The sequence below is a fragment of the Gymnoscopelus microlampas genome, assembly GCF_963454915.1.
Source record: "Gymnoscopelus microlampas genome assembly, chromosome: 1".
NCBI classification, from domain to species: domain Eukaryota; kingdom Metazoa; phylum Chordata; class Actinopteri; order Myctophiformes; family Myctophidae; genus Gymnoscopelus; species Gymnoscopelus microlampas.
In genome coordinates, this window is record NC_139962.1 from 27,493,081 (window position 1) to 27,505,838 (window position 12,758).

At 40.8% G+C, this 12,758-nt stretch overlaps 1 protein-coding gene across 6 annotated transcripts in view; it reads right to left on the minus strand.

Annotated features, from left to right (window-relative positions):
• The window catches only part of sox6 (SRY-box transcription factor 6), a 175,420-nt gene that overhangs the window by 142,740 nt on the left and 19,922 nt on the right, over positions 1-12,758 (minus strand). For 5 of the 6 annotated variants that reach the window (XM_084063620.1, XM_084063624.1, XM_084063616.1 and 2 more), the window contains exon 3: positions 2,724-2,794. The exons of the other annotated variant lie outside the window; for it this stretch is intronic. The gene's annotated coding sequence lies outside the window, so the exon portion shown is untranslated. The remainder of the gene's footprint in view (positions 1-2,723; positions 2,795-12,758) is intronic. 6 annotated transcript variants of the gene reach the window in all.

Below are 12,758 nucleotides of genomic sequence, written 5' to 3' on the forward strand. Positions count from 1 at the left end.
AGACAAAATCACTTATTTAATGCAGTGATTCTCAAATTAATCACAAAGTAATCAACCATATTAATATGAATTTGGCCGTGGACAGCCGTCTTTTTATATTTTCAAAATAATTATTTGAAAACAAGCTCACACAAACAAGCTCACACCGCAAAGCAGCGTGAGCTTGTAGATCAGCTATTTTCAAATAGTATATAGGGTTGAAGTGGTTAAACTGATTTTGATGCTATATTCATTTTACTGGGGACCCCCCTGGAGCCCCCTCAAGGACCCCTGGGGGCCCCCAGAGAGACTGATTTAATGTATACTTTATGTTACCACTATACCAAAACGAGCTTCTTTATTTTGCTACATGGATACGGTAATCTGTTTATGGTATGCACAGTTTCCTATTAAAGGAAGATGAGTTTGGTTCGTGCACATGTTCTATTATCTTGCCAGGTAATGGAATCTGCAATAATTAATTTTCCAAATGCACACTGAGCTCTTCTGAAGTCATTGAGGCTGATGAAATTAAAATGAAGTCTTTGTCAAGCGGTCTCCGTTTAGCAACATATTGCCCATAATCACCGCAGGGTCAGTGGACCGAACTGAAAGGTCCATTTGATAAATAATAGATGAATAAAATAACCATCGAAAGGTTATTCATTTTCATTATTCTACTGAAGTGCTGTTTATTTAATTTCTGACAAAATGGTTCTCCGATATCCTCCCCTCCAGGGCTGCCATCGATAGAAAGCTGACAGCTGTGAGACTGTACATGATCCACTGCTTATTAGAAGAAACGGCACCTTCTAAAACGGACTGCATTTGTACCGTTCAGGTTCTCCCATACGATCCTCAGGTGTCTTGAAATGGGTTCACACAAGAGTGATTAAACATGTTCCACCAACACGCCACACACCCAACAACCAAATGATTCACTGCATTGTTTTATGATTAATTAAACATGTAGATTAAAGTTGCAATGGATCTAGATTCATGAGGGAGAGCATGAGGTCTGGCTGATAAAATTGCACAGGAGAGTGGGATGGTGCTTGGAATATTACAAAAGGACCGTACTCCACAATGACTTGGACAGAGATGTGTAATGGGTGCTGGCCAATGACCATTAGAGCCTCGATGTCGTTTTGACAATTCTAACACAAAGATTTTGCATAGTATTACAGTGAGTGACTACACACACACACACACACACACACACACACACACACACACACACACACACACACACACACACACACACACACACACACACACACACACACACACACACACACACACACACACACACACACACACACACACAGCTGAGCTACTTTCATGAACACTAATAATGCTCTTAAGATCTGCATATCTGCGCATGACTTGAGATCCCTCTAGTTATAGTTACAATAGCATGCAGGATGTAAACTGACTGACTGGCCTGTTGGCATATACAGTTATTGATCTCAGCTTCATTTGAACAATAATCTCCTCACACCCAAGCCTGAGAGATCTCCTCACTCCTAGTCTGCGTCATTCACAACACACTGCAGACCTGCAGACGAGTGCATATACCGTACATTAGGCTAAGCACTGTGTCTGACAACAGTAAATGGCCATGAGATTGGAGACAGGATAGACATTTATCCAGGTGATATTGAAAGTCTCCTCACGCACATTAATATGACTCTGGCCTGACTCGCATGATATCTCCAACTGCATGACATTTGGAAAAAAATATTAATATCAACTAACTTTCTAAGCTTTATTTGCTTAATATAATCTCAGATACAGTTTTTTATTGGAGAGGCTCTGAGAGCAGCTGTAGAGGAAGACCATTAAAAGTGTAGAGATGGATCTGTACTTCTGAAGGGTTTACAGTATTTCTCATCAAATTCAAAAAAGGTTTCACTGCTGTGCACAGCAGCACTGTTGTGATGAATACCAGCACAAGTTGTATGCTTTTGAATTGTTTACCTTGTAGATCAAAAGATATTGAGAAAAGCTAGTTTGTCAACAGTTATTCCAGGGGTGAGTGACATTATTGAGATACGTTGGTCCAATTGTGATTTGATGTGGCTACTTCCTTGTCTAGCATAAAGAACTGATCCCTATTCAATCAATAAAGCAGTTCCCTGCATAACAATCTTGCTCTAATTCAATTCACAGAGCAAGGGGCAGCTCTTGTGTTTTCAAAAAGAGGGTACTCATACAGTAAAACTCAACATGTGAACATAATTACACTCTCTCTCTTAGTCTTGACAAATACATCACCCATGAAATTAGCAAGAAAAGTAAAAAAGCTAAAATAAAAAAAAATACGATAAAATATAAAGGAAGATTGTCCACTAAGCCCTACAATATATACTTTGTCATAGGACAAATAGTGAAAATAACTGATCTATAAGCTCACATAGTGAGTCACATAGAGAGACATTGTGAACTTTAATATGGTTACAGGAAAGCTCAATTTATACTCCATCGCACAATGGTGTTGCTTGCTGATAAGAACAGATCAGTTACTGTCGGTAAGCGATACTGTCAACGGAGTATAAATAAGGCAAGAGTCTAAACGTGTGGATAACATTGTACAAGTGTAACTGCCTAATTGTGCAGACATTGTGTAACTACCCAATTGTCCACCTCATTTGCTGCAGGTGTTCAGTGTGGGTGGGAGACACCAAGGGTGAAGGAGGCATGTGGCTAGAAAGAAACAAGTGAAGAGGCAAATTGATACTTACAAAAACTGAAAGACTCAATCCCCAGCTCCCAGTGATCACTGGTTAGTTGATGTTGAACTCATGAAAATGACCTGAAATGCAATGGAAAGACAGAAACGGGCATTCAATTTGTGGTTTTGTTGTTTTTCTTTTGTTCTCGTCTGGCTATTGCGCTAAATAGGGGTGCAACAGTTAATAAAATTAAGAAAAGTAATTGATAGTAAAAAATATATAATCTGATAATCGATAATTTCATAAAATTAATGATTAATAATCGATCCCTATGTTTTACAAATTCAAAAATAGTGAAAATAGCTGATCTACAAGCTCAAAGCGCATTATGTAAAAAGTATAAAATAGCACATTAATGGTTAATCGATGTTTAAATATTAAAATAAAATATGCTTCTCGATTATTTGAATAATCGCTAAGTAAACTATCGATAGTTGCAGCCCTAGTGGTAAATTTGTTGCATCTAATTTATTAAAGAACAAATGGAGTAAAGAGTTCAAATCAGCCAGGTCAGTTATGTAACTGTATTTACTGTACTTGTATCAGAACAAACAGAGGACTAGAGAAAGACATACGCAGTAAAATCCTCAGTGTTCATTTCACTCACACGGTAGAAATGGACCCGGAGTAGTAGCAAAACGGGTGACTGTTGGCTGAGGGTCAGAGTCTATACAGCTGAGCTAAAACAGCTATGTTAGTGTCTGACTTGCAGCCTCATAGCTCTCACCATCGGGAACCAGGCCTAGACAATGTTTAAAATCCACTTCTCTGGTACCTCATTAATCTGTCCTCCAGTCTGTGGATTCTACTAATAAACAGCTTTCATATAAAGCGGTTGCTTTATTTAATTTCGCTTTCTTTCTTGAAGCGCTGCTTGCTAATGATTTATTTAGGGGCATGCTCTGCTAGTTACGGCAGTGCACTTGAAGTCCTGCGAATCACAAGCTTTGTTTGATGACACACAAGCGAGGACAGAAATCCAGCGTGTGCGCATCAGATGAAACCTAATTTCCAACACAAATATTTCTACTGCCATGTATTAGTGAAAATAAAGTAGAGAGAAAAGTATTCAAGTCAAATATGTGTCAGCAAAGCTTCAGGGGAGAAAATACAGTACCTATTGATGTTAAGCCTATTTGATGTTAATTTCCTCGCATTATGTTGTTTTTCACAAAAAGCCCACATCTCATTAATAGCTGATTTATACAATTACCCTGCCTCTGCACTAGCAATTAAACAAGGACAGAGGTTTTTAAGGTCATGCTTAATTGATCTTCCACTAATTTGCACTACTGTACCCCTGACTCCTGCGGCTGGGACCAATAAGCCACCAACTAGACCAGATGAATGTACTGACTACCACAGCATTCTGATCACAGCACAGGCAAAAAATCATAATAATACTTTTTGCGTGGGAGGAGGTAGGGTTAATAGAGTACGTCAGATAAAGGCAATAGTCACAGAACAGATCATAATGTGGTGGCCTTGAGGCTGGAGGTGACAATAGAGGAAAGATGGCCCAGAGACTGACCTCAGCTAAATGGAAAGCTGTAACCTGAATGGCAACTCTGGCAACCATCATCCCCACCACCAACACCACGCACAGACATGGAAAAACACACATTCATGCACAGGAGCATCATGCAAGCCAAAATGTAGGGAGGCATCATTATACTTAAGCCTTAAATACTTCATTGTACGACGAATAGCAAAAGTAGCCGATCTACAAGCTCACAATGGGTCGACATTTTTTCTCTCGCTATTTTTGACAATTTGTGACAATAATGATATGCCCAAAATAGAGACAACACGTTGAAATGTGTGTGTGTGTGTGTGTGTGTGTGTGTGTGTGTGTGTGTGTGTGTGTGTGTGTGTGTGTGTGTGTGTGTGTGTGTGTGTGTGTGTGCGGTGCGTGCGTGCGTGTGTGTGCGTGTGCATGCATGTGTGTCTGTCACACTCACACTGTGGCCAGTGTAATTCAGTGTTTGTCTCATATGACCCCGAGATGTGCAGTGCCGAATGGCATTTTGAACCAGGATTCAGAGAACCAAAAAAACACGAATATCTGTATCTGTCTGACTGCGGGTCTGAGGAGAACGCAGAAATTCTCTGTGTGTTCGGTAGATTGTATGCATCGGCTTCCCTGATTGGCCAACCCGAACTGTCGGCTTCACGGATTGGCGAAGTGTCATGTTACGTTTGTGCCGCATAGCCAGTTTAAGACCCTGATTGGCCAACACGATCCGTCAGATTAAATAATTGGCCGAGCTTCGCGTAACGTTCGTGCTGCATAGCCAATATAAATGACAGTATAAGCAATGGAACAGAAAGAGGGCGAGAGCCATAATATGGAAGAAGGAGAAGAAAAGTTGGTGAGAACAGAAGGTACAGTGTGGGAAGTAGGAGAGAGGAGGTCATCATAATATGTATAGGGTACCCGTATTGCATCGTTCACGACATGCATGGCCCCAAGTAGACCGGCACCAAATAGGCCGGGCGCCCATTACCTAAATCCATAACCTGGACCTCTTATACTGGCAACCTTTCTGGTAGTTTTTTAAAAGAAGAATATTATAGCCAGCATCGTGACCAGGAAATATCAAGCAAAATTCCATGTTTCCTAACTATAACCTTTGAAAGTGTTGCACTGCCATATCATGTTTGATTTACACAGCTTAAGTTAACCTTTAAATCAAATGCTCTGATAATCTCACGACTGACAGGCTAACTGGATTGAGCTAAATTTACCTTTAACTAGTTGCTATAGTTTACCTACTGTTACCTACAGTATATTAACCAAATGCAACGTAGTGAGTATAGAAGAATAGAATTGCATCTGTTTGAAAAAGGGACTTACTGTATACTTTAATAACCATTTTAACTTCACATCATTTAGTTTTATCTCCAGCATTGTGCAACACAAGGTAATTAACGCAAGGCAAATTATTACAACAAATAGGTTTTACTCATATGATGTAAAAAAAAATAACATAAATACATAATATAAAAATAGTAGGGAAAAAAATATTCATTGTAATTGTTAGTGTAGTAACTAGTTACACACGAGAAGGCTCTAAGTACAAGGATTTACAGCCTACAATGTTGTCAACTTGTCACAGACGTATAGCCTATTAAGTATAGCCGATCTACAAGCTAGCATCATGACCAGTAGTAAGTTTATCAATTTGCTATTTTCTAAATTATTTTTAATTCATTTTTTAATTAATTTGAAAATGTATGCCTATAATGACATGCTCAAAATAGGGACGGCAGCTTGAAAGTGGTACGGTAAGTGCACGTGACAACAGAAACCTTGAACCCCACGAGTTAGAATGAGCATGACTCTCCTATTCATGCACACACAGCATTCACTCATACCGCAGATGCAAATGAGCTATACAGCTAACTTTGGCCAAACGGTTATGTTGTGCATGGCCACTGTTAAATACTGCAGACACAGAAGCATGGATGTGCACACGTTCATGTATACAAATACGAACACACAAATACAATATAGTATTCACTAGTATTAGTAGCTGTGTAATCACACAATAATTGCTGGCTGCTAAATCAGCACATTTAACACGGGTGGTAATTGAGCAAGCCAGGCTCTCTTTGTTAAACATCTGACTATAAAGCCCTGCCTTAATAAAGGGGTCTGTAAGTATTACAGTGGGTAGAAATTAACAAGTCTTTGAATTCGTAATGTGACGCTAATTGAGAACAATGAGAAACACAACAAAGGGAGAAAAAATCGTACTTTCTTATTAATGACTCGTAAAAACGAAAGAAATTTCTTTCAGAAGAGAATTTATTGAAAATAATAGGACAAATTTAAATAATATTATGATGAAATTGCCGTAATCCCAGTGGTGCAGTGAAAGCGTCAGTGGTAGCCTATTGTGCAGTTGCTCTTTTCCTGCAGTGAATTAGGACTGTAGGGAAAATAAAACAAGCCTTTCCTTTCATAATTGGAGGACCGTGGTTTTATTAACCATAATTCAATTGCCCTCCAAATTCACATCATTAGTTTCTCCACAGTTTTATTATCGAATCATTCTCTCCTACAGTCTCATTTTCCCCTAAAGTCAAAAGTCAAAATCTCAGAGAGAGAGAGAGAGAGAGAGAGAGAGAGAGAGAGAGAGAGAGAGAGAGAGAGAGAGAGAGAGAGAGAGAGAGAGAAGGGGGGGAGACACATGCATGCAGAGTGGATACTATATTATATCTCCATGTCAGCAGTCAATGTCGTGCATGAATGACCTCTAACAACACTGATACACCTGCACAAGTTTCCTAGACAACCGCCAGCTGTTGATCAACAGCTGAGGATTAGTGGGTGAACTGATGTACCATCTAAGGTGATTGTTCCCATTAGACTACTGACACTGTAAGAAGTAGCCACAAAGAGGTCCAATGTTAAAATCAAATCAACGCACCACACTAGAAATAGGAGATTAACTCTTGAACAGAAAAATCCAAATAGCTGTATACGAAGCTGTATATCAAGGCAGTATAGAGAGAGCTCTGACCACCTGTGGCATTTCCCTAAAAGAGTGGCCATTGCTCTACCAGTGGTAGCCACTACACACACACACACACACACACACACACACACACACACACACACACACACACACACACACACACACACACACACACACACACACACACACACACACACACACACACACGCACATTTTATAACATTTTCCAAAATAGTTAAAAGTAGCCGCTCTACAAACTCAACGCAGCAGCATTTTCTTAAGCATAGAATATGTTTAAGTTGTTAATGTACATAATGTAGTGAAGCACAGTAAACCATTTTTTAGCAGCATGGCGATGTCAGAGACTACACACACACACTATGCCTCCCATATACAGTTCACACAAACATACATGCCTCCAGGATCTACCATTTGGTCTACAATTTCCTCCATACAATATGCAAGAGAAAGCCTTCACAGCTGTCACAAGTAGGCCAACTGAGATTCACTCCAAATCAAATGAACCTTCAAATTCCAGGCATGTGTTCGTCTACAGCAGGGGGTACGCTTGATTTGATTAGCCCGGAACATAACGGTGGCTAGTGTGTTTGACCATCATATGACAGTGGTTCAGTTTCAGTATCAATAGGCAAACATCACAACAACAACCACACACAGCACTGCCAGAGCCTGGAACATGGATTATTGCATAACAGCACCTCAATTGCAACGTGCACATTGTATATAAATATGTATTTATTTATTGTAGGGGTAGCAAAAATGTATGATTGAACTATTAACAAATTCAGGTCCGGAAAAAAGTACTGGATTGCATCATGAAAAGTTTTGAAGACTCTGACATTTTTTTCCCACATTAGTGTGTGTGTGTGTGTGTGTGTGTGTGTGTGTGTGTGTGTGTGTGTGTGTGTGTGTGTGTGTGTGTGTGTGTGTGTGTGTGTGTGTGTGTGTGTGTGTGTGTGTGTGCACACAAGGGTGTGTGTGTGTGTGTGTGTGTGTGCGTGCGTGCGTGCGATTTGCGTGCGTACGTGCGTGTATGCGTGCATGCGTGTGTGCGTGAAATATGGGTGATGCAAGCCAACACTTGCACTTGAACTTCTGTTTGGAATTCATCCAGATCTACAACACGTTAAAAAAAAAAAAACCTCTCCCAATCCTCTATTCCAAATCCTCACCCACGCTCTCGTCCAAACACGCTAAAGTAGGAATTTTGCAGAGGTAGTTATTTTTACAATGGAGGTAATCTCCGCCATCAGCAGGTTGGTCCCCACTTGGCTGCTGTCTGGTTATCTCTGCAGAAGCAGCAGCCATGCACACAGACAGGCCTGGGGACCAGGGGAGTTTGGGATGCAATGAGGTGGGTCTATAGCAGCACTTCCATGGGGAAATGGGGAAATAGGGAAGGGGGAGGAGGTGACTGGGTGTGCGCTGTGTGTGGGGCTGTGTGTGGGTGGGTGGGGTGGGGGGGTTTGAACTGCAGAAGATTCTAGCAGAAGAAAATTTCTACGGGCATGTTCACACTGTTCATGTTCACCAAAAAAAATATGTGAAATGACCAAAAGGTGACCACATAGAGCAAAAGGCGTTGGTTAGTGTGCTTGTTTTGACAGAGCGGAGCACTTTCAAAAGTTGAGAATAGTCTAACTTGTTTGACAAATGTGCTTATGATGTGGGCCTTTTTATCAGCTGACAGATCACGATAAATTGTGTTTTGTGATTTTCGAGGTCTTCAAAATGCCCCCGTAAACTTTAAACCGAGCTTCATCCAGATGGAGCTCCTGGATGAGGTTGTGATATACAGTATGCCCCGTGCTGAAGTCAGGGCTGGAGGGGGTCACGTCTTTTCATTTTGTTCATAACAGGCAGACAGTGTGAACACCCCCTAACACAGTATTAGAACAAGAGAGTCTGATTCAATACACAATTCCCGTAAGACTATCCAGTGTCGACTATCTTTAATGGTTAATACGCAATGATGGCAGTGAATAGTCGGCATAATCAAGAATGTGCTGGATAGTGCATATGTCCATTCTGAACACTTGATAACATGAAACAACGCATTTGACGTAATCATTTTGCAATGTCAACATTTTGCAGAGAAATACACAGAAGACATTTTTTGCCAGACTATATGTTGTTGATTCCCTTGCATCAGAACGATGGGATCGGTTAAGTTCCTCTTTAATTTATCAATATCTGACTCAAGAGTATGTAGATGTAACCAATGAGGGTCCATATGGATACATTTATACACTCTCAGAGTTAAATGAACACTAAGGATTTGACTGTGTACAGTATAGGCTTATGCACTGCAGGGTGTTTTCAGGGTGGCACAGATCACCTCATGGAAGTACAGTATCTGAGGAGACAGAGCCTGTAGATAACCTGATTAATGCGGAGCTCTGAGTTCCCGCTGGTATGATGAACTGTACACAGGCATGCACAAAGAAATTTGCTCCACTCCTGTATGAGAAAGACAAGCTTTATTTCTACTCAGAATCCACCATATCATTGGGTTATTTGCTTCTGGATACAGGCCAATCACATTCAAACAGCTGTTCCATGCTCCAGTACCCTGTTACCTGTCACAACCTTACAATCCGCTCTTTTCCCCCCTTTTTTCCATCTTTATTCTTCTGTCTGAATGAACTGGAGTCAGTATAGACAGAGTAGTTCAGCACTGACGTATCGAGCATGACCAGCAGTGAAACCACAGTCAAAATATTTTGTTTAGTTGGCCTAAAACGAGAGGCCTTTTTAACTATGACAATACTAAGTGCAAGAGTGTCAGATGAAGTGTGTATGGGCCGGGGGGAATCCACAATTGAGTATCAGTCTGACCAGCGTTTGTTTCGAAAAACAACCTCATACAGCACTGTGGCTGAGGAGGGCTTTCATGTGCTGCTTGGCAAATACATTATGTGTCATTTCCTCAGCCTCAAATAGCGAGAATACAAGTCCATTTACTGGGCATCTGGGTGGGTGTGTGTGGGGGGGCAGCATTCAGGTCCCCTGTGCTCCTAACAGGCAGGCATTGCAGTCTGTGCAGCCTATCAACTCTCTTTGATTCCCTCTCATGCATTCTTCACTCAAAAACACTATAAGCCCATTGATGAGGATTCTGTCTGTCTGTCTTTGTCTTTCTTTCCTTCTATATTTCTTTCTTTCTTGTGTTCCCTTTGAGCATTAGGTGTGTGTGCATGTGTGTGTGTGTGTGTGTGTGTGTGTGTGTGTGTGTGTGTGTGTGTGTGTGTGTGTGTGTGTGTGTGTGTGTGTGTGTGTGTGTGTGTGTGTGTGTGTGTGTGTGTGTGTGTGTGTGTGTGTGTGTGTGTGTGTGTTGGTGGAGAGCTATGAAAACGTCTGCCTCTCTGTCTCACAGGTAAGGTGTTTATTTTCAGGGCCCCATCTTCTAGTTTACTGAGTGGTGGTGTTTCTGCCTCTTATCGCCTGGCCCTCACGGGGCACTTTAGCCCCTCAAATCCTGTTCACCACATACTGGTTTTAGAATCTGTGAAATGAGTGCTAGAGAAGCGTGGCCACAATGTCTGCCTGTGTCGCCACTGGACTCAAATGGGCTCGCTGCTTTTTTGTCCAGGGAGATACATAAATGGAAGTTTTTAACACCTCAAAGGAGGCTGGGTCTTTGTGTTGCCACACTAGAGAGGCCTGCCAGTCTCCTGAGGAGGCAGACACGCTGAGTGCTACAGGACAAAGAACCAGAGCAGCAAAATCAGCAGGGGCATCACTCCGCTGTGGGTACCAGGCTCTCACGCACGCACGCACGCACGCACGCACCACACACACACACACACACACACACACACACACACACACACACACACACACACACACACACACACACACACACACACACACACACACACACACACACACACACACACACACACACACACACACACTTATGTGTATTTATATATAGAGAGAGATAGACAGATATACGTAGATAGAAACATATACAATGTAAACATCCTTAGTGTTAATCTAACTCAGAATGTACAAATGGAACCAATGGACTCGTACAAATGGATAAATCAAAACTGAGGAGAATTAAGAAAGAAAGAACAGACAAGACAAGACAACTAACTTATGATTCAAGATAAATGTGACACATTCCATATTCATTCATTCAGGATAAATTAACAGAAGATTTATGAAAATGTCTGCATGAAGAGCAATGCATACAACCTGACCACATAATCACACAGACTCGACAGCAACAATAAAACATTAATAAATAAATAAATCCGCTAAAAAAGAAAGGGAAGAAAAGCTCAATCTGAATAAAAAATCACTGTTATTCCATCTCTAACAATACCGAATACAGTAGCTAACAGTAAATAGGTTCATACGTAATCGAACAACCAACACACTCAATACAAACCTGCATAACAAACTCCACCATCTATTGATTTCAGCTCCACTATTTGAAAATGATTTCCTCATTTCCATGCCAATTTCCCTTATTGAAATTCTTATTTTTTATTCCCAAGGACTAGCCAACAACTGGCATCTACAATCAGTCTTTATGGTGTTTAGATGCCTACAATAAGCATTTAAATGCAAATATCTCTGCCTCGTACAAAAGGAGCTACAACTTCTGCCAGTAGCAACGTAATCAACCTGCAATTGTCTCCTGACTCCAAGTGGCTTGAGGCCTAAGCCGCAAGCATCTGTATTCAAATGATTCCCTATTCCAACACCATTGCGCTGAAAATCAATCACATGGTGAATTAAACCAGAAAGGAAACAATTGATCCATAAATGATCAGGTTACAACAAGGCACTGGTGTCTGCAAATTATTCAGTGTTCTTCTTGTTCAGGAAGAAGCAGGCACGCACTATTTGACAGTGCATGGCCTCAACCCACAGATGGCTTGTTTTACTGTCACACTCTTTTGGATTGACAAAGGAAAGCCTACAAAGAACTATTTGACACCTAGATCAACACCAGGACAGACTGCTTAAGCCAAGGGCATGTGGGACACCTCTAATTGTCTAGTAATAGAAAAAAAGCAAGTTTAGACAAGAATAGAACACACATAGACAGACATTCATATGGCGTGTTCAGTGCCACAAGCAAAGTTCACTTCACTCCATAATCTTCGAATAGCAATTGGGACACAGCATGCAATGAATAAACAATGCCATAATTATTTTTCTTCCCCACAACCAAGAACATTCAACTGGAAAATGTAGATAATTTCTATTAACACTTTATTTTGGTCATACCAAACAAGATTGCATCTGCCCTGACATTAATACAAACCATTGAGAGAAATGGGTGATTTAAAAAAGAAAAGAAGGAAACAGGGGTCAATAATAAATGCAGGAAGGAGTGTACAAAGCATATAAGGCCATGGTGTAAATCTCCTGGTGATTGGTTCATATGCATTGCATTGGCTTCCCTGGCCCCCGCACAGCCATTCTAACAATTAACATTATAACCTCTGCTGGTTTTGTTTTTATTTACAGCTGGAGAGATCATTTGTCTTTTTTTGAGACCTACAATTAATAGTGGCAT